The 24,072-nt window shown below is 41.6% G+C and overlaps 1 protein-coding gene across 1 annotated transcript in view; it reads right to left on the bottom strand.

The window, feature by feature from the left end:
- EMP1 (epithelial membrane protein 1) overlaps nucleotides 1–24,072 on the bottom strand; it is a 59,781-nt gene that overhangs the window by 15,061 nt on the left and 20,648 nt on the right. The window lies entirely within an intron of this gene.

The following is a 24,072-nucleotide window of genomic DNA, read 5'->3' as shown; positions in this document are numbered from 1 at the left end:
AAGAAGTGCCATATATGTCAATGTAGGGACACAGTTGCCACATAAACTATATACATGGTATTAAAAAAAATAAACATTAAATGGGTTGTAAAGGTTCGTTTTTTAACAACTAAGATAGCTAAATAAATTCTTTAATGCACAGCCTTCAAAGAGGGATCTGTGAGTAGAGACAACAACTCTGAAATCTTCTCCTGTATATCTGATGTCGGATTTTCTTGTTTGCAATTGTCACTGGTGGTACAGGGTCAGTATCAAAAACAATCTCTGCAATATAGACCAGTCAAGTTCCTCCACCTCAAACTCGCCTTTCTTTGTGCACTGGCGTGCAGTTATGTTGGAACAGGAAGGGGCCATCTCCAAACTGTTCCCACAAAGTTGGGAGCATTAAATTGTCCCAAATGTCTTGGTATGCTGAGTTCCCTTCAATGGAACTAAGGGGACAAGCCCAACCCCTGAAAAACAACCCAACACCATAATCCACCCTTTACATAATGATTTAGACCAGTGCAAAAACCAAGGACCATAAAGACATATGTGAGCCAGTTTGGGGTAGAGGAAGTTGACTAGCCTGCACAGAGTCCAGACCTCAAGCCAATAGAACACCTTGCTGTGGGGGCATTCAACAGTAGGGAGGGTCCAGGATCACAGAAGAGGAACCCGAGAAGAGGAGGATCGGGGCTGCTCTTTGCAAATCCACCGCACAGAGTAGGTAAGTGTAAAATGTTTGTTGTTTTTATAGGGAAAAAAAACGAGCCTTTACAATCACAATCACAAAAGTTTATTCCGACTGTTTCGGTTTTAATTTTCTTATCTCTTGCTCTCTTTTTTCTTGGTCTTATTTGCTACTTATTATTCTCTTATGTGGGGGTATTATGGCAATGCTTTATTTGTATCTGTAAAGGTCAGGGGTTAACACCGTTTACGATATTCCATTCCACAAACCCAAAACAGCTTATCCGACACTCCACAATCCAGCAGACACGAACCATATGGATTTTCCCCCAGAATAACGAGACACAAGCTCTGTTCTCTGGTTCCAAACAAATTAATACTTTAATGGTAAACTCAGCTCTTCTTATACAGTTAGCAACCAAATATGGACAATGACTCAACTCCACCCACAACATGATACAATAAACTTCAATACACATTCCTTTAGATGTAAGTCAGACTTTCTGGCACCAAATCTACATGAGTCAATTACTATAGCTGACATGGCAGACATCATGACTTTTAGAGTGTGTTAACTCACAACACATGTTAGCATCATTAGAACTTTCACACAATACAGGGTTAGTTAGCAGAGCACCATGAAATATCTTAGGAGCCTGGCTTAATTAACACAATAGACAATAGAATGCAATCACAGCAAGCTTTCCTCGCTACAGCCAGGTAGCTGGAGGCGATAAACATCAATTAACATCTCAACAGTCTATGTTCCACATTGGAGGAGACACTCTCCTATTGACCTGTTGTGGTCATAATTAACAACTTGTAATATTTCAAGATATCCTGCAATACATGAATTATCATTACTGTCCCATCTCATGTAATTCATGATATCATTTCTCAGTCATCCTATGCCCCTGGACATAGGATGACCCTAGACCCAAGAGTCATTAGTGAAGCTGGCACAGGAGTACCCCGCATCCTTTAAAAGTCTCTGGGTATCACGGGCCATTCCGTTACAGTATCCCTATATGTATCATATCCTTGTATTTCTGTTCCAGTAACCCCAACGTTTTCTCAAATTTGGTAAATAGTTATCTTGGGAAAATATATGCAGTTTGTACTTCTCTTGCTACATGCTTGACTGAAATAGCCAGACTAGCAGCATTTTCAAAAAGAAAATTAGCTATGTACATGTTCTACCAGTAAAGGTTTCCTTTAATATTGGGATCATATTAAACTAACTTGTCCCACAATAAAAACATTATGGGGAACTCTAGTCACCAAGCCACTTTACAGAGTTGCAGCTCCTAGACCTGCTTCATTCTAAAACAATGACAGATGCAAATGTTTTGTTTGTGCACTTTCTGATGGCAGGGATTACAACTACCTTCAGGCTGGGTTCCCACTGGTACAACAAACGCTCCGACATTGGGAGCTCATGTCGAATGATGTGTGAAAAGCAATGTTTCCCTATGAGAGCCGTCTTAATTGGTCCGACAAAAGTCGGTCCGACTTTGAAAATGCTCCCTGTACTACTTTGGTCCGACTTTGATCCTTCTTCAGCCCATTGAATATCATTGAAGTCGGATCAAAGTAGGATCCTTGTCCTTACCATCCGACTTTTGACATCCGACATGTGATTACAGCAGCAGTAAAAGGAATTTATCTCACTCTGGGATTATTTTGGTCAAAGAACAAGTCAGACTATCACAAAGTCGGATCAAAGTAGTATCCTGTTCATGAAAGTCAGATGGATGTCAGATGGATGTCGGACCAATGTAGGATCAATGTAGGACTGATGTCGCAGAGCAAAGTATGAAAAGTCGTAAAACTGTCGTGTAGTATCAGTGTGAACCCAGCCTTAATGTAAAACTAAAAACAGACAGTAGTATAATTTATCATAGTTGCATGACAGGGCAAGTGCCATAGTAGCGAAGCAGTTAAAACAATTCTAAACAGGTAAGTATTATTTTCATTATTTATTGATTTTTAGGTATGGTATTTTGTAGTAGATTGGTATTTAACAGCATTGGAATTTGTAGTGTTAATGTTTTCTATAGCCCCAATGGGGTTGATTTACTAAAGGCAAAAAGATTGTGCACTTCGCAAGTTCAATTGCATTCTGCAAGGGCATTTGCTCCAGAGCTTAGCAAATGAGCTCAAGCTTCACTTTGCAAACAATACCCAATTGCATATAAGGGAAATAAAAAAAATAAAAATATATATATATATATATATATATATATATATATATATATATATATATATATATATATATAATTTTTGCTTGCGCATGATTGCTTGATGGAAGTCAACAGCTTCCCCTCATTTACTAAGCTCTCTAACTGCACTTGCAAATTTACCAGTCTATTTGCCTTTGAATCAATCCCAATGTGTTGTATTAGAAAAGGTAAAAGTTTGTCTGAACATTACAAAGGGTTGTAAGAGGTTTGGAAAAATACAAACAAGAATAAAAAATATAAGAAAAAGTTACCAGGAAGGAAAGTAGAGAAATAGGGTTTAACAGAAAGTGGTTAGATATAAATGGTAGGTAAATGACAGGAAAAATTATTAGACACTTTAAATATTACATATTAATGGAATGCTAGCCTAGATCTAGTTTAACCTGAACTTGCAACCTCAAGGAGTGTCCTTATGGGTGAGGTGGTATCACTTCATCATTGGTATGTGTAAATTGCAGGCACACCTCCTATCTAGAACGTGTTTAGGTGACACATTGGTCCTAATTTATTAAATAAGTAAGGATTGTTCACTTAGCAAAATCAGTGTTCACTTGAGCCTGATACATACTATGAGGGTTTTCCTTGAACCGGCCAATGTCGCCTTTGTGTGTATGGGGCTTTAGCATAATGAAGTCTACTCTTTTTGTATATCAAGCCCAACATATTAGGTTATCAGAAAACAGCCATTCCTTCATTTGCATGTATATCTGTATTATACTTATTTAGTTGATTACCATACCCAATGTACAGGAATACAATTTTACTTAGCAGGACTGCAATTACATATCTGCATTATTTTAATTAAAGTGGAGTTCCGGCCATAATTTCACTTTTTAAATATAAATACCCCTGTAATACACAAGCTTAATGTATTCTAGTAAAGTTAATCTGTAAACTAAGATCCGTTTTGTTAGGTTGTTACAGCATTTAGACACTTTATGAAATAGAAATTGACTGGGGCCATCTTAAGTGTGGGCATCATGAAGCCAGACTGTATGACTACCTGGATTTCAGCCTTGCAGATCTCGCACATGCTCAGTGCTGCACAAGCAGTGTAATAGGTTTCAGATCAGGTTTCAATAGCAACGGGAGTGTCAGAGGAAGTTGACACTTCAGACTCCTGGAAAGTTACACCCACTACATTCCCAGGAGTCTGTGCGGTGTAGGTTAGGAAGCTTAAGTACCTAGGTGCAGGAAGAGGGAAGATTAACTATTCTGCCTAGCAACAACACTTTGAAGGCATCTAAAAAAAAAAAAAAAATTCTTAAAGGACTAATGACATTTTTTTTAAACTACTGATGTAATGTTATATTTATGGGTGGAACTCCACTTTAAGATGATAAAGTAAAGATTCAAAATCCATTACTGCAGAATTGGACCAAAGATGATTATTTCTGCTATAACAGAACACAAGTGTTAATCATCAATATTTTCTAGAAAATATTGCAAATATATTAAGCAAAATGTAATTCCCTACTAACTTCTCTGTGTGTGCAATCCTTTCCTAAACCATTATTCAGCATGGCTCAGTTAGACCCCTTTCACACTGAGGCGTTTTTCAGGCGCAAAAGGGCTAAAAATAGCGCCTGTAAATCACCTGAAAAACCCCTCCCCTGAAGCCCCAGTGTGAGAGTCCGAGGGCTTTCACACTGGAGAGGTGCGCTTGCAAGACATTAGAAAAAGTCCTGCAAGCAGCATCTTTGGAGCGATTTAGGAGCAGTGTATTCCACCACCCCTGCCCATTGTAATGAATGGGCACCGTTGCCGAAGCCCCTGGAAATCAATCTGACAGCAGCAATTTGCGGGCGCATTTAACCCTTTCTTCGGTAAAGCGCTGCTAAAACTAGCGGTGCTTTACCACTAATGCGAAGCACTGCCAGTGTGAAAGGGGTCTAACTGATAAAAAGCCGCCAGGTATATATGGCTTTAAAAAAACTTTTGATGTGACATCAGTGGTATGAGTAGCAAAAATACCTCAAACGCAGTGATGATGTATTTGGCAGAAGTCAGATATCATTTAGATTTCAGGACAAAGTGTCCACCCTGGATTGTTCATAGATCTGACATGATTTGTAGAATTGTTCCAGGATGTTGCTTTGAATTTTTGCAACCACCCTTCTGCTTCTGTTGGTGTTCTTCAAATGATTCTTTATGCAGGGGATTTAGGAAATGTGATTCAGCAGTGCTTTAAATTGGTCCAATGACCTCAGGGCCTTTCAGCTTAAAGCGGGGGTTCATCCCCAAAACATTTTTTAACATTACATTCAGCCGAGTTGTCATAATGACAGTCGGCTGTTTTTTTTTTTTTTTATCCCCGTACATACTGTATTTTCACCGCCGCTTCCGGGTATGTCTTCTGCGGGACTGGGCGTTCCTAATTGATTGACAGGCTTCCGACCGTCGCATACAGCGCGTCATGAGTTGCCAAAAGAAGCCGGACTGCGAGTCAGCTCTATATGGCGCCTGCGCACCGACGTTCGGCTTCTTTCGGCAACTCGTGACGCGCAGTATGCGACAGTCGAAAGCCTGTCAATCAATTAGGAATGCCCAGTCCCGCAGAAGACATACCCGGAAGCGGCGGTGAAAATACGGTATGTACGGGGATACAAAAAAAACAAAAAAAACAGCTGATTGTCATTGTGACAACTCGGCTGAATGTAATGTTAAAACATTTTTTTTTTGGGTGAACCCCTGCTTTAAACTGTACGAACATTTGCAAGTCAGTGGGCTTGATACACACTTATCAGCCATAGCATTATGACCAACCAGAATAACTGTTGTGGAAATTTTATGAAGATGTATTTAATATGTATTGTCACAGTGTCTCCCAGTGTTAGTACTCCCACAGCCTGCTCTAAAGAGCTGTCGGGGGCAGACTGATGCTGATTGAGTCCCGTCTGGTAGTGGAAAGCTTCCTGAGTTTGCAGAGAAGTGTTTGCAGAGTGGGGATATGTCCACCAGCTAAGGGCCCCTGCGTGATGCACAGACGTTCGTCTGGGGGGGGGGGGGGTGTTCACACTGCAAAGCCATTATTATTATTATTTAGGTACTTATATAGCGCTGTCAATTTATGCATTTCGCTTTACATATACAATGTACATTGACTTCAGTCCCTACCCTCAAGGAGCTTACACTCTAAGGTCCCTAACTCACATTCATATACTAGGGCCAATTTTAGGCAGAAGCCAATTAACCTACCAGCATGTCTTTGGAATGTGGGAGGAAACCGCGGCTCTTTAACCATGTGATCGACTGTGACCAATCACAGCCGGTCACATTCAAACACGGAGATGCTGGTAATCGGCTCTCCTCGTCTGACACTGACAGAGTGTGAGGAGAGGAGAGCCGATCATCAGCATTTCCTCACAAGGGACAACTAGGTATGTAATCAGGACACTGATCATCAGTGCCCTGATTACAATTAAGTGGCAACCAGTGCCAGCAATTATTGCCCACCCCTGCCAGCAATTAGTGCTCACCAGTGCCCACAAGTGCCAGCTTTCAATGCCCAGAAGTGCCAGAAATCATTGGCCAATAGTGATGCCAGTCAGTGCTAGCTATCACTGCTGCCCATCAATGCTCATTACTGCTGCCCATCAATGCCCATCAGTGCCACCTATCAGTGCTGCCTATCCATGCCCACCAGTGCCACCTATCTGTGCCCACCAGTGCCACCCATCAGTGCTGTCCATCAGTGCTCATCAGTGCCACATATCAGTGCCACCTATCAGTGGCCATAAGTGTGGCATATTCATGCCTCCTCATCAGTGCCACCTAATCAGTGCCCATAATTGTCACCTCATCAGTGCCCATAAGTGCCACCTCATCAGTGCCCATCAGTGCAGCCTATCAGTGCCACTCACTTCTGCCTCATCAGTGCCAATCAGTGAAGGAGAAACATTATTTATTAGCAAAATTTACTGACAAACTTTGAAAAAATAAAAAAAACTAGGGGTGATTAAATACCACCAAACGAAAGCTCTATTTGTGTGAAGAAAATGATAATAATTCCACATGGTTACACTGTAGCATGACCACTCAATTATCATTCAAAGTGTAACAGCGCTGAAAGCGGAAAAATGTCTTGGCCAGGAAGGAGGTTTACGTTCCCAGTACAGTATTGAGGTGGTTAAAGTGACATTAAAGACAGATGTTTTTTTTTTAAATAACACACATGTTTTACTTACCTGCTCTGTGCAGTGGTTTGGTACAGAGCAGCCCTGATCCTCCTCTTTTCTGGCCCCTCCACCGGTGCTCTTAGCCCCTCCCTCCTGCCAAGTGCCCCAATAGCAAGCAGCTTGATATGGAGGCACCCGAGAAGGGTCACTCCCGAGCTGCTACACTGTGTGTCCATTCCCACATGGAGTGTGGCTCAGCCCCACCCCACTCTCTCCTCACTGGCTCACTGGCTGTGGTTAACAGTAGCAGGAGCCAGTGGCTCCAGCTGCTGTCACAGCCAATAATGGGGAAGAGACCTGGAAGAGCCATTGCACACTTCTGGATAGAAGAGACCTGGGAGAGCCATTGCACACTTCTGGATAGAGTTGGGGATATGCGGGAAACAGAGTAGTAGAGTAGTGAACATTAAGATGGGCTGGGGGCTGCTGCACACAGAGGGTAAATACCTGGTGATCCTGCCACCCCCCCCTCCTTTCCTATTTCAAACTGACCATGGAAGCACATCTATTCCAGTGTGATCGGTTTTGTTCTTTGCATTCTACTTGAGAGCACAGTCTGCCTGTACCCTGTTGTCATGCCCCCCTGAACATCCATTCATTGTGTAGATCACTGTAAAGCTGTCTCTCTGCCTCCTGCTGATACCCCCCTGCCCAGCTCATTACTGTGTATTTTTGCTCTCAGCATTCTCTCCTGAACTGTGTCTGTGTTCCAATGAAGCTGCTGCTGCCATGCCCCCTCCATTGTCACAGGGAATTTCTACCTTCACCCCTCTAAGCCCCTTAGGCAGATGATCACAGAGGTCACGTAATCACTTAAAAAAAATGTATTCATAATGTATTTTATATATCTACACAAACTCTTTTGCCTTGAACTTCTTGAATGGATTGTTTTACAGGGTGAGGCCCCGTACACACGACCAGTTTCCTCGGCAGAATTCAGCTTCCGACCGAGTTTCTGGCTGAATTCTGCCGAGAAACCCGGCCGTGTGTACACTTTCGGCCGAGGAAGCCGATGAGGAGCTCGACGAGGAAATAGAGAACATGTTCTCTATTTCCTCGTTGTTATATAGGAGCTCTCGGCCCGCCGAGGTCCTCGGCGGCTTCAGGGCTGAACTGGCCGAGGAACTCGATGTGTTTGGCACGTCGAGTTCCTCGGCCGTGTGTACGGGGCCTAAGAGTTCACATATACTTTAACAGTGTTTTCATGTCTTCACACCTAGAGGGCGCTAGGCCCATACAAAGTAAGTATAGTGCCGTGAAAAAGTATCTGTTTAACAATAAAATTGCAACATAGATAACACAAATAGTATATAAATAAGTCCCAACAATTGCAGTCGGAGCTGCTCTTGAAACCACGCGAGTGAATTCAAATATGATCAAAAAATAATAAAAATAAAACAGTGAACAAAGTCCAATTGTATTGATACAGTAGTTCTGTGAAAGAAGAAATGCCACCACCGCTTCAGTATAATTTTCAATTCCACCCAAGGTGCTTTAGATAAGGTTTGCTCTTACCAGAGCTCGTTGACCCCTTTAATGAAAAAGATGGTCAACTGAGCTTAAGCAGGATTGTGCCTGCAACACATGAAGATACGGACAGACCACTTTGCAAATCCAGGAACCTCACACGGGATTGTATGTAAAAGAAGAGAGGCCAGAAAGCCAAATAGCGTGATACCGTTTTAATTAAAATTTTAAAATATACATAAAAAACAGCCAAATGGCTCCTTACATTAGAGGGTGCCCACCCGGCACTGAGGCTGCGGACCTGTCACCGCTCAAAGCGGTTCCTAAGTGGGATTCGCTGGGGAATGAAAGCCGCCGCTCACATGTATAGCCAAACGATCTCTCCGACAGTCCAAAGCACGGGGGGTACGTCACGTGACCAAGCTGCCTCCGACGTACGTTTCGTTATGTTAACGTCATCAGGGGGGCCCCCCTGATGACGTTAACATAACGAAACGTACGTCGGAGGCAGCTTGGTCACGTGATGTACCCCCCGTGCTTTGGACTGTCGGAGAGATCGTTTGGCTATACATGTGAGCGGCGGCTTTCATTCCCCAGCGAATCCCACTTAGGAACCGCTTTGAGCGGTGACAGGTCCGCAGCCTCAGTGCCGGGTGGGCACCCTCTAATGTAAGGAGCCATTTGGCTGTTTTTTATGTATATTTTAAAATTTTAATTAAAACGGTATCACGCTATTTGGCTTTCTGGCCTCTCTTCTTTTACATACAAACCCGTGTGAGGGTCCTGGATTTGCAAAGTGGTCTGTCCGTATCTTCATGTGTTGCAGGCACAATCCTGCTTAAGCTCAGTTGACCATCTTTTTCATTAAAGGGGTCAACGAGCTCTGGTAAGAGCAAACCTTATCTAAAGCACCTTGGGTGGAATTGAAAATTATACTGAAGCGGTGGGGGCATTTCTTCTTTCACAGAACTACTGTATCAATACAATTGGACTTTGTTCACTGTTTTATTTTTATTATTTTTTGATCATATTTGAATTCACTCGCGTGGTTTCAAGTGCAGCTCCGACTGCAATTGTTGGGACTTATTTATATACTATTTGTGTTATCTATGTTGCAATTTTATTGTTAAACAGATACTTTTTCACGGCACTATACTTACTTTGTATGGGCCTAGCGCCCTCTATTTATATTCTATCATGTCCACATATCACTTGTGTTATTGAGGAGCAGCATATTATTTACCTATATACACTTTTAAATATTTGTATATACTTACAAATATTAATATATAATTTTAATCTTTTTATATATATAGTTAGGCGCGGAATTTCACTTTACACATGTCTTCACACCTCTCTTCTAGAATTATTTTTGAATACATTGTCTAAATAGATGAGTGTCAGACCTGCTGATAAGTATGATTAGTTGTATTTAACAGCTCTTGTTATTATCTACACCTTTTGGTATGGTTACTGAGAAAATCTGCATACGGTTGTCCTATATTAAAGATAATTAATAAAAATATAGAAAAATAAATATTCACTGTTTTGCATAGTAATATAACATTCCAGGTGCAAAGTCGATTAGAGGAAAACAATTCTCAGGTTTTGTAGGCTTGTTTTTACAAGAGCTGAATGAAAACTGATGCCACACCTAAGCCTGGATCTGTTCTGACTTTAAGCCAGTGGTTTCTGTCGTAACACAGGGCCACTCCACTGGGTGTGCACAGTCACAGAGTAGAAATAAAGGAAGTGAAGAGCCATAGCAACACTATACACATAAGAGAACTATCTGTTATGTATTATTGAAGTGATACAATTTCATAATATATGAGGCAATAATATAATTATGTGTAATTATGCTAAACTGAGTGTAAGGTAACACTTTGCTTTGCACACAAAAAATAATTAATTAGTCCCAAGATAGAATGAATTAATCACATGTGATGGCAGATGACAGTGTTGTAGAACAGACTGAAGCACCGTAGAAAAAGCATAAGAGGGGACATCACTACAATGTACAAATATATGAAAAGGTGATTCCAGTAGTTATAATAAACTATTTACTCTAAGGTTCCTGAAAAGGACGCATGGCCACAATTTAACCACTTCAATACAGGGCATTTTCACCCCCTTCCTGGCCAGGCTAATTTTCAGCTTTCAGCGCTGTCACAATTTGAATGAAAATTGTGCGGCCGTGCGACGTTGTACCCAAATTACATTTTGATAATTTTTTCCCCACAAATAGAGCTTTCTTTTGGTGGTATATTAACACCTCTGCGGTTTTTTTTTCCGCACTATAAACAAAAAAAGACAGCCAATTTTGAAAAAAAAAAAAACACAATATTTATTACTTTTTGCTATAATACATATTCCAATTTATAAAAAAAAAATGTTTCCATTAGTTTATCTGCGATTTTTATCAGGAGCGCCACATTGCGGCAGACACATCGGACACCTTTGACACTATTTTGGGACCATTGGCATTTATCAGTGCTATAAAAAGGCACTGATTACTGTATAAATGTCACTGGTAAGGAATGGGTTAACACTAGGGGGCGATCAAGGGTTAAATGTGTTACCTAGGGAGTGATTCTAACTGAAGGGGGAGGGGACTCACAAGGGGAGGAGACCAATTGGTGTTCCTCTGTACTGGGAACACACGGATCAGTCTCCTCTCACCTGACAGGACGTGGCTCTGTGTGTTTACACACACAGAGCCACGTCCCTGCCCTGTGATGAGCAATCGCAAGTGCCCGGCAGACATCGCGGCTGGCGGGCACGTGCATCGGGTCCCAAATGATGCCGCGAGCACACGTGCGCTCTATAAATTGACGGGAAGCCAATGACGTCATATGACAGTCGCCTGGAGGGACAGAGGGTTCTTGCGGCCGCCATATTACAATGGGGCGGTAGGCAAGTGGTTAAAGGTAGAACAAAAGATTGTGGAAAGGGTTCTTTACTGTTAGAGCAATACAATAGAACTCCCTCACCCTGGAAGTGGTACTAGCTGAGAGTGTTGACAACTCTTCCTCAGGAGACAGGATTTACAGGGCTATGGGGCTTGTTAGAAAATAAACACGCATACACAGAGAACTGAATGGATCTGTGTCTCTTTTTCAAACATAAACTATATGCCGTAACGATATAAAGAAAGCTGCATATAGTCTGCAGATTACATACATACACTGTAGTTACTCAGGTTGAAAAAAAACACAAGTCCATCTAGTTCAACCAAAAAAATAAAATACAATCCCAAATACACAATCCTTCACCCACAGTTGATCCAGAGGAAGGTGAAAACCCCCAGCAAAGCATGATTCTATATGCTACAGCAGGGGGGAAAATTCCTTCCTGATCCCTCTGTACTGAAATAGCTAAGAGTATCTATCAAATGAATTAAAAAGTGCACAGTAGAATCAAACACCTCAATCACGTAGAGGGCCATTCAGACCTGACCCAGAACCTTATTTAACATGGCAATACAAACAGTGAGGTTTTAATATACTGTAAATATTGAGTGAAAATGAATAAAGACAGCTATAAAGCATTGAAATAGCACCTTTAAATTGTTGTTGATTTGCTATGCGCAGAATATGGTGTACCTTTTAAATTGTATTACATTTTTGTTTTAATGAAAGTGTAGTTAATATTCTGTAGAACATTCTTGCTTTAATGAGATATATGAAGTTCAGAAATTGCATGCATGTTAACTACCAACCGAGGACTGTTGTGCCATTCTCTTCCAATTAATGAATTTGATTTTCATGAGTCACATTGGAACCCTGACCCTGGACATCAAGATCATAATAATGCAAAACACAGTGCTACATTTTGAGTCATTTTTCATACCTGCAGACTAAATTTCTAAGGTGAGCTCCTATTCTTCTATAAATTCATTTTTGAAATAAAACTCAAGTATGAGCCTCATGAACATACTTTGATTAATGTGATATTGAATCTGCTGTTTTCTCTCCACCTTTATTAGTAGTCTCTGCTTAAAATGTGCATGGTAGTTACGCATTATAGTTATAGATCATAATGAGAACTAAAACAAGAATTAGAGATGAACAACACATCCATCAAGTTGTACTTAATTCTAACTTCAGACAAAGTGGAATATGAATCTTTGTCCCTCACACTGCAGCCACTCCCTTTACCCATGACATGACTACACGCACTCCTCTCCCCAGCTGTGTTCCTCTCAATGCTATTTCACGATTTTCAGTGATGTGAAAACAGACATCGTTGTATACAGACTATGAAACAGGGTTCTGTACAGACAGCAGAGTGCATTCATGGAGAAATAGATCGAAGACCCCCAGTTTGCATTGGATCACATGGGTTGAATTTTTTCATACAGTGTTCAATAAAAACTTGACTAATGCAAATGACAATCTTAAAAACTTTGTGTATCTGCAAAAACTACACACTTAACTTGTGTTGTTGTCTGAAAAATACCTAATGCCCAATTTTTTGGCCATCAAACCTTGGTGTGTTATAAGAGTCAGTGTACCTATACCACAAAGCTGTATTTAGTTCAACAGATTATTTTGAATATTTATGTTGGTGTCAGTGTTGGGGCACCATTCAGGAAGAATTGGGGAGAGATATTATTATGTATGATTTTAAATGGAGGAGGCCCTATTTTTAACTTTGTATCTTATTTATAAACTAAACTGCCATCAATTAGGCTAGTGTGTCAGTGCTGCTCACTATAATGATGATAACAATGAAAATCACAGTGAAAGGTAACGAATATTGCAGCCTTGGGGCAAAAATAAGAAATACCTTTTTTTCCTTTTATCCGGATTGACAAGCACATTCTTGGTTACATAGTTACATAGCAGGTGAGGTTGAAAAAAGACACAAGTCCATCAAGTCCAACCTATGAGTATTAGTATTTAACAAAAGAATTGTGCATAGCCACACTTCTGGAAAAATCAAAATGTTTTAATTATTGAGCCCTGTGAAAGGAAAGGTAACCAGCAGGTACCAATTTCATGTCTAAGATGAGCCCCTTTTTTTTCTTCACTGCATCACCATTTCATCGCTACAACCTCTATCAGCCCCGAGGAAACTTCAGCACTAACAGTAACAGCAATTTCTTTATCACATGCTGCAATTTTTCATTTTTGTCACAGCTCTGTGGTATTTTGCACTTTATGAATAATGGATAATCATCAGGGGTCAAGTCCTGCGGGAACGCGTGGGAACGGAGTTCCTGCACTTTTTTCACAGCAGTTCCCTTTGCAGGACTAGAGCAGCCGAGAGCAGCCGAGCTGCCCGAGCCAATCCTTCCCTAAGCGGTGATGCCCAGCTCGAATCACTGTCAGGGGCAGGCGAACCTTAGTAATCCTTTGTTACTGGCCGCTTTCTGTATATGGATTCATCGTGTGCGGGTATTCCGTCACTTCCTCAATGCCACAATGTCTCCTGGGAGATTTTGTCATTGTTCCCAGCAGACATTGCGGAGGTCTGCCGCGAGTTATTGCAGGATTTAGAAAGAACTTGCTTAGTTCTTTCTAAATCCCGCGATAACTTGCGGCAGACCTCCGCAATGTCTCCTGGGACCAATGACAAAAGCTCCCAGGAGACATTGCGGCATCGAGGAAGTGACAGAATACCTGCACACTACCCAATTAATCCATATACAGGAAGCGGCCAGTAACATAAAGGATTACTAAGGTACAGTGGATCGAAAAAAAACAAAAAACATGCGGTTTAATAATTATGCATATGAGCGTATCATTTTTTATTTATTTTTTGGTGGGGGAGTGGATTTTGGGTGGGAGTTCCCACACTTTTTTCCCCAGGACTTGACCCCTGATAATCATCATTAACATCACTGTTATCATTGTCATGGTGGATAGCTTGGTATTTAAAGAGCAAGATGGGTTATTGGTTATAGCAGAGGCACAAGGCTTAAGCCACTCACCAAACCTATAGAATGTAGCAATATGTTATTGGGCCTGCAAACTAGACCAGTGGCCTGAACTGAATCAGTTTACCTTCCAGCTGTTATCTTGGTGACTCAACACATCCAAAAAAGCAAAAAACAAAAACAAAACAATTCACAGAAAATGTCAACAGTTTGGTTCACTCTTGGTAAATCATTTAGACAAACAATTTCAGTCACCTCTTCTCTAATACCAACAAAACAATACTAAACACCATTCCCTGTCAATATCGATTTTTTATTTATTTATTTTGTTAGCAGTCAGCCATCATAATGTTCTGTTTGTTGTTGCTTCATGTACTGTTTGCAAAAATAAATATGTGTCATCACTTTGTATGTTGTTCTCTGGACTTATAGCTTATCTACTGGTGCTCCCCCAAAACTGCTTCTGCAAATGGAAAAATAATGTAAATGTTGTTGGTTTTATATTAATTTTTCTTTTCAATAAAATAGGCAAAAAAAGTTCTGTGTAAAGTTTCATGTTCTGGGTAAATTGATCATTCACTGCTGATATTGCCATTGTGAAAAAATAAACAGACAATAATCTTAAAAAGTCTGCTAATATCTTCAAATAACCTAAATGCATATTTTTATCATTCATTTAAATATGAACCAATACCCAGGAAGGATAAATAAATATAAATATCTTGTCAATGAGAGCACTCCCATTGTCATCATTTTGGCTAGGGTTGTGTAATCAACTCTTACTCAGTAACAGCTACTATATCCTAGTGTGGGAAACTAATGTCTCACCTTCCTCATAATAATGAAAACATTGTTTTTCACCATTGTATGTATTAGCATGCCTGGGCAGACACATCGGTTAGGCTGTGTGGTAGTACAGAAACAAGTTACAACAATATGGAAGCAGCCTTCAATGACAAGCCAAAAGCATGTATATGATTCATTGACAGAAGACATGTAACTCTGGGATGACATAGACTGGGAAACTGTACAGAGCACATTGCTTAAAGACAATTTGGTACATTTAAATTACAATTTAAAGAAAACCTGTTAACATTCCAAATCAGGGCAAAGTTAAGGGTTCTCCCTATCTCTGTCATAGTTTACACAGGGCTAAAGACCTTCCCTCAACCCCCAAGTTACAGTGGGCTGCTCGAGTATTGTATACTACATATTTGGAGGAAGAAAAGAGGATCACATGTACCCCCATACCTATAATAATGAGTATTTTCACTTGTTCTTAAGTGTTACATATCTATTATATAAGTAAAGTGATTGTAAACCCTTAATGCCGTGAATGAGCCATGGCAACCATATACAATCACTAAACGTCTTTGTATGCCCCAAAAGCTAAAAATCTATGTTTATTCATCTTTGTTATGTAGTAGTTGTCCCTGTCACATAACTGCAATCCCCCTGCATTAGCAAAGGGCAGCCGGCGGTGGGTATGTACATTCTCATCTAGCTAACACATGCCTGCGTCTCAAGAAGGGGATGTGGGAAGCAGGATTTAGTGGGGCAGAGCGGAGCTTAATGGCTGGGGAATACAGAGACTGGCAACGAGGGTGGGCATGTACGTTCTCATGTAGCATGCCGGCATCACAAGAAGGGAATGCCTCTGGCTGCTTTGTTGAAACAAATGGAGGAGGTGAGAGACTTCTTTAGAGGCAAAAATGAGGAGAAACTAGCTCTCTATGCAGACGATCTGCTGCTATATCTGGCTGATACTCAGGATTCACTGGTTACCGAAGGTACTGTTATAAAGAAGTTTGGTCCCTTTTTTCAGTCTTATATCAACTGGGAGAAGTCTATATTACTCCATTGGACCCCCTTCGGGACCCTCTCTCTCCTGCAGGATCACAACCTAAGGTAGATGGAACAGTTGAATTTCTAATGATTATCTCTTCTTATCTTAAGGAATATGTCGCCCATAATTTGCTATCACTACTTCAAAAATTTAGACCTCATAGTAAAGTATGGTGTAAGTTGCCAATCTCTGTGGCATGCCATACTAATCTCTTGAAAATTATTTGGATGCCACAATTAATGTATTATTTACATAACTCGCCCTGCTAGATTCCACAGAAATATTTTAGGAAACTTGGTACGATTTTTTAATGACCTGATATGGGGTAATAGGCAAAAATGAAATATGAATGTTTACAATAATTAAATGATCAAGGGGGGCTTTCGGCACCAAATCCCTTGGTACATTTTCTGGCAGCCCAACTTCTACATCTTGTAGGCTTGGAAAAAGTTAGTTTTCATATAGCCACTTATAATATACTCAGTTCTCTATTTGACAATTGCAGCACTTTATTGGCCTTGGATTTATCTACTCCACCTTTTAATCAATATACTTATCTATTTGTATTATTGAGTATTATAGGGTATACCAGATTTACACTATTATAGTCAAACAGAGCGCTCTCTAAAGTTTCTCAGCTAAAAGGTTTTTCCAGGTGGGGATGCGCTGGGATTGATACTCTAGTGCAGTTGTACATGCTACGAAATTCCTCGGTTTGGTCCTGAATACCTTTTTTTTGTAACTCCTATCTTGGACAGTGTAGTCCAAGCTAATAATACAAATGACCGCATGGGTGTCCACCAAGGAGAGTGAAGCCTCGTACACACGGCCGAGGAACTCGACGTGCCAAACACATCGAGTTCCTCGGCCAGTTCAGCCCTGAAGCCGCCGAGGACCTCGGCGGGACGAGAGCTCCCATAGAACAACGAGGAAATAGAGAACATGTTCTCTATTTCCTCGCCGAGGTCCTCGTCGGCTTCCTCGGCCGAAAGTGTACACACGACCAGTTTCCTCGGCAGAATTCAGCCAGAAACTCGGTCGGAAGCTGAATTCTGCCGAGGAAACTGGTCGTGTGTACGGGGCCTGATTCTCCGCCATGGACACCCGTTGCGGGGAGGAGCTGCCAGTGCCGTGGGGGACCCCAGATAAGGTGGATTGAAGCCACTCTGTGCAAAATGAACTGCACAGTGGAGGTAAGTATGACATGTTTGTTGTTTAAAAAAAAAAAAAAACCCTTTAATATTTTAAAACCCTGAAAGTTAGCTATTGTTATAATTATAAACCATAACACAATAAACAGTATAATACATTTGAACTTACTAATTATAACCCCTGAATATGTTTCTCTTAATTTATGTTTAATTTTATATATATATATTAAAATATAAAAATATATGTTTTATCACCTCAAATGGCACATAGAGGGGTTTGCTTTTGTTACCAGTCTACAAAACTGTCTACACCACCATACAAAGCCCCTTTCTTCTGTTACATTTTATAATGAACTGAATCATTTTGTATCAGAAATTCCCCAGAGTATGTCTGTAGGTGATTTAAATTTCTCCCATTTCAGTCTTCAAAAAGTACAAGATGAAAGATATTTGTTATTTTGCATTACATTTTTTTTTTTTAATGTACAATACATTTCATCATCGAGTAAAGAACCAAGAAAGGTGGCGTCAGTAGATATTTTAGACTTTTTTATCCAGAGGCCAAGTCATTTATTAATGATGATTTGTAACCAGGATACAAAACTCTCTATAAAACTAAAATAAGCTACACGTTCTGCTATGTCATTTTATTTTTATTGAACTGACTCATTTCACATCAGGAATTCTCCAAGCTGTGCCTGGGTTGGTACAGTAATTCTTTTTTTGTTCTTTACAGAAATCTCTGCAACATCCTCTATGCATAAAATATAGCTTTCAATATACAGTATAATTGCTTTTCACTAATTAAAAACAATTGCAAAAAACATAGTGGGGTTGATTTACTAAAATTGGACAGTGCAAAATCATGGTAAATAATCAGCTTCTAACTTCAGCTTGTTCTGTTAAGCTTTGACAATAAAACCTGAAAGCTAAGTGTTTTCCATACAGAGCTGCACCAGATTTTGCACTCTCCAGTTTTAGTAAATCTTCTTCAAAGTCTTTTTTTTTTATATTGAACAGATTCTAATTTAGTCTCTGCTCTGTAAAGTTAGCAAGGGACATTTTGGGAACAAAAACATTTAGAGAACAAAATAGGTTCATTTAACACACACAGGAACATGTAAAAGTAGTGCAAGCTCGGGAATTCTAAATACAGATATGCTGTTAAGGAATGAGGTCCAAATTATCCTAAAGCCTCGTACACACGGCCGAGGAACTCGACGTGCCAAACACATCGAGTTCCTCGGCCAGTTCAGCACTGAAGCCGCCGAGGAGCTCGGCGGGACGAGAGCTCCCATAGAACAACGAGGAAATAGAGAACATGTTCTCTATTTCCTCGTCGAGCTCCTCGTCGGCTTCCTCGGCCGAAACTGTACACACGACCAGTTTCCTCGGCAGAATTCAGCCAGAAACTCGGTCGGAAGCTGAATTCTGCCGAGGAAACTGGTCGTGTGTACGGGGCCTTAGGCCTTGTACAGACGAACGAACATGTACGATGAAAACGGTCCGCGGACCGTTTTCATCGGACATGTCCGCTCGGAGATTTTGGTCTGATGGTTGTACACACCATCAAACCAAAATCCCCGCGGACAGACAGCGCGGTGACGTGGCGGTGACATTGACGCCGCCACGTCCGCAAACCCGAAAGTTCAATGCTTCCACGCATGCGTCGAATCACTTCGACGCCATGCGCGGGTTCTCGGGCCAGCGAAGAAACTTTTAATCGCTGGAAACCTGTCCGCTAGGCCGGAAAATTGTCCGGTCGGCCCTACACACGACCGAACATCTCAGCGGAAACTGGTCCATGGACCAGTTTCAGCGGACATGTTCGGTCGTGTGTACGAGGCCTGAGTGACAGTTTCCATGTAATATAAAAATAGGTTTCATGAAAGAATACAGGTAGGGATAGCATGCCTACAAATTGCAGAATTACCTTGTACTGGGACAATAATACTTTTATGAGTATTGTGAAACACTGAAAGTCAGTTTAAGTCAGTTAAATAAATTTCAGGTACATAAAATCAAAAGGCGTTCATTGTCCTAAAGTTTTTTCTTTCTAAAGTAGACACAGCTTGAGTAGAAAAGCCTGTATTTGCCAGCAAGTTGCAGAGTGGGACACATGCTCTCTGTGGGTAAGCAGTAATATCTCTGCAGAAATGCAACACATCGCCTAATGAGTCAGAGCTAAAGCTCTCAAATCTGTAGGAAGCACAAGCTTTTCCAACTGCAGAGTTATAGGTCTGTTTCAGTAAGGAGTCTATCAGACCTCTGCTTCCACACCAGTGGCGACTGGTGCTTAAAATTTGTTGGGGGGGCGCAAACAAATGAAAAAGAAAAAAAAGAGACAATTGCAGCCTCACTGTGCCAATCAAAGGCAGCCACTGTGCCCATCAAAGGCAGCCACTGTGCCATCAATTGTCGCCACTGTGCCATGCCATCAATTGTCGCCACTGTGCCATCAATTGTCGCCACTGTGCCATCAATTGTCGCCACTGTGCCATGCCAAACGCAGCCACTGTGCCATCAAACGCAGCCACTATGCCATGCCATCAAACACAGCCACTGTGCCATCAACTGTCGCCACTGTGCCATCAATTGTCACCATTGTGCCCATCAATTGTCACCACTGTGCCCATCAATTGTCACCACTGTGCCCATCAATTGTCACCACTGTGCCATGCCAAACGCAGCCACTGTGCCATCAAACACAGCCACTGTGCCATGCCATCAATTTTTACCACTGTGCCCAGATCAATTGTTGCCACTGTGCCCAGATCAATTGTCGCCACTGTGCCCACATCAATTGTCGCCACTGTACCCACATCAATTGTGCCCACTGTGCCCACATCAATTGTAGCCACTTTGCCCACATCAATTTTCCCCACATCAATTGTCGCCACTGTGCCCACATCAATTGTCGCCACTGTGCCCACATCAATTGTCCCCACTGTGCCCACATCAATTGTCCCCACTGTGCCCTGTAAAATGCTGCCAGTCAGATTGCCCCCCCCCCCCCCCCGCCCAGCACTTACCTTTCTGGGGTTAGCTATCCTCTTTCCACGGTCCCTCAATGTCTTCTGCCACCCTCGATGACGCTTCAGCCAATCAGGTTATGTATGTTAGCAATGCATGAATGTATGTTATTTGCGCGGCGCTGCAGAACGACATTTTAAAAGCCTTAAAGGGCCCGTTTTTTTTCTTTTTTTATGACTACAGGAGGGGGGGGGGGGCGGCGCCCGGGCGCCCCCTATGGATGGGCCGCCACTGTTCCACATACAGAGCAAGGGCCCAACTCTACAGCTGCTAGCAGTGGCAAGGCGTTTCTACTCTGTCTGTGGCTACTTTAGAAAGGAAACAAACCTTAAAACGTTGAATACCTTTTGTTTTGATCCACCTGGAATGTTCTTACTGTAGCTGCTTTTACTGTAACTGAAGGATCAATTAGGTTTTAACACTTTTATTGCCACCAATGTAAGGCTTTTGTCAGTGGCTGAGCCAGTAAACTGGCTCCTGGCAGCTCTGGCAGCTATAGCAGCTGGGATTCTGTTTATATTTCAGCTGACAGTCAGCTTTCTAGTGGAAGTAATTCCGGCCAATCATTTTCACACACTTACAACTACCACCATTTTCTTCTACAGGATCTCTGCTTTCAGAAAATATATACTGTTTTGGGGGTTTTCATTAATCGCTAGGCCTACAATGTGCATTTTAACATGTGTACAAAAATGTACAAAAAAAAGGCTTTAGGGGAAAAGCAGGACTAAAATATTAATGTTTTTTTAATGCCAACACTCTAGACAGAAAAAAAAAATGTGCATGCATGAATACTTGCTGATCAGTGTTCCCTTTTATGTACTATCTATGTTTCATATTACCCATATGCCATCTTGCCTAGTCTGTTCCTATGCATTGGAGAGAGATGATGAGGGCAGTGCCATCATCTGAGGGAAGTGATGTAGTGAATTTATTTGCGTATACCACTCATTTTTTCACCCTGAAAATCGGGTGCAAATAGTGTGTGCGTGTTATACGCCGATACTGCAATTTTGGCTGCCTTAGCAGCAGCCTCTGTAATAGGAAGCCCCGTCTCCTGGGCCAGCATTGGACCAGTGTTCTGTCTATCATAGAAGCCTGTCCAGGAGGCAGGACTTTGTATTAACCACTTCTAGACCTGCGCACGACGATGTACGTCCATTTTTTAAAGATTGATATCTCAGTAACGGCAGCAGCTGCTGCCACAACCGAGGTATCAATCTTTAGTGTGCGCGGTCTGGTAAACGATAACGGCGGTATCCGCGGCGGATTCACCGCGAGATCGCCGTTATCGGTGGCGGGAGAGGGGCCCCCCTCCCGCCGCTCTCCCGCGCCCTCCGCCGCTTACCGGAGCCGTCGGTAGCGGCGGAGGCGATCAGGACCGTTCGGCAGCTGAGCGGGGACGAGACTGAAGGAAAAATCTCCTTCGCCCGTCCCCATAGCTCTGCTGGGCGGAAGTGACGTCAAAACGTCAGTCCCGCCCAGCCTCTTAAAGAGACAATTTTTTTTTTTGTCATTTGAAAAAATGACATTTCCAAATTTTTTTTTTTTTTTTGCATTTAAGCCCAAATATGAGATCTGAGGTCTTTTTGACCCCAAATCTCATATTTAAGAGGACCTGTCATGCTTTTTTCTATTACAAGGGATGTTTACATTCCTTGTAATAGGAATAAAAGTGATCAATTTTTTTTTTCAGTGTAAAAAGTAATAAAATAAATAAAAATAAATAAGAAAACAAAAAAAAAATTTTTTTAAAGCGCCCCGTCCCGACGAGCTCGCGCGCAGAAGCGAACACATACGCGAGTAGCGCCCGCATATGAAAACGGTGTTCAAATCACACAAGTGAGGTATCGCCGCGATCGTTAGAGCGAGAGCAATAATTCTAGCCCTAGAGCTACTCTGTAGCTCAAAAAATGCAACCTCTAGAATTTTTTAAACATCGCCTATCGAGATTTTTAAGGGTAAAAGTTTGACGCCATGCCACGAGCGGGCGCAATTTTTAAGCGTGACATGTTGGGTATCATTTTACTCGGCGTAACATTATCTTTCACAATATATAAAAAAATTGGGCCAAATTTATTGTTGTCTTATTTTTGAATTCAAAAAAGTGATTTTTTTTCCAAAAAAAGTGCGCTTGTAAGACCGCTGCGCAAATACGGTGTGACATAAAGTATTGCAATGACCACTATTTTATTCTCTAGGGTGTTAGAAAAAAAATGTATAATGTTTGGGGGTTTTAAGTAATTTTCTAGCAGAAAAAACTGTTTTAGTCTTGCAAACACCAAATCTGAAAAACACCTAAGGTCTGGAAGTGGTTAAAGAGGCTGCAGAGTAAACAGGAGATTCTCGCTGTATGTAATCTGACGGCGCTCGTCCTGCCCCCCTTCCTGTCCCCTCCGAGGCAACAGTAATCTGAGGTGAAGCTGCAGATGGGCATTGGTCAGGCTGCATTCATGGCAACGATGAGGCTGCATTTGGGCATTAATCAAGCTGAATTGATGGGCAATGGTGAGGCAACAGATGGGCAATGGTGAGGCTGCATTGATGAGCACCCTTATTTTGCTTCAAAGTTCTCTATTTAAAATTTAAGTTTTTTTCCTGAAACTTCCCTCCTAAAATTAAGGTGCGTGTTATACACCTGTGCGTGTTATATGATGATAAATACGGTAATTGTGTCACAGGAAGTTCTCTGTACAAACAATTATTCTTTGCCATACATTAGGTGTATGCCCATCCCATCATCCCTTTCTTCTGCTCTAATATTACAGACTTATTACTTGTTCTAAAAAATGCAACAGTGAAAAAATGAGAATACAGAACACAGTATTGTACAGGACTGGGAGGTGCCACACTGTTTTGTGCCAGCCTGCTCTATGCCCTTTGCGCCAATATAAGAGCATAATGACATACAAAGAGGGAGGAGTGAAAAGCCAATGATCTTCGAGCTGAACAGCCAGTAGGGCTGAAACAGAGAGGTCAGTTGGGAAAACTTCTGATAAAGTCAGAAGACAGAGTTTTCCAAGTGTGAAGCCTCGTACACACGACTGAGTATCTCGGCAAAAACCAGCAAGAAACTTGCTGGGAGATATTTTTTTGCAGAGGAAACCGGTCGTGTGTACATTTTCGTTGAGGAAACTGTCGAGAAACTCGACGAGCCAAAAAGAGAGCAAGTTCTCTATTTCCTTGATAGGAATGGGGAAAATTGGCCTGTCGAATGTCTCGACGGCTTCACAAGGAACTCGACGAGCAAAACGATGTGTTTCGCCCGTCGAGTTCCTCGGTCGTGTGTACGAGGCTTCACTTGCATTTTCAGGGTGTTTTCAGAAGTTTAGTTGTGCATCCTGTTTTTGTTTATTCCACTACACATTGTGGAATGGAAAACAAGTACATGGCATTCACTATCATAATTGCAGCAATGGTAGAACTGTCAAAGGTTTCTTTCTTTCCAGTCTTCTCAATAAAAATGGTGAGCAATGTGATTTGTCATGTTCTGTGAATGAGCTCTTCTGTCTAAGTCAAGGTTAGTCATTGCACAGTGGCCTGAGGCATCCAACCTTTCAACTTTAAAATGATGGAAAGGAACCCGGGGCTGTTTACG

The sequence above is a fragment of the Rana temporaria genome, chromosome 7 (genome assembly GCF_905171775.1).
Source record: "Rana temporaria chromosome 7, aRanTem1.1, whole genome shotgun sequence".
NCBI classification, from domain to species: domain Eukaryota; kingdom Metazoa; phylum Chordata; class Amphibia; order Anura; family Ranidae; genus Rana; species Rana temporaria.
Note: the sequence above shows the minus strand (reverse complement) of the source record. Positions and strands in the feature narration are given on the sequence as shown.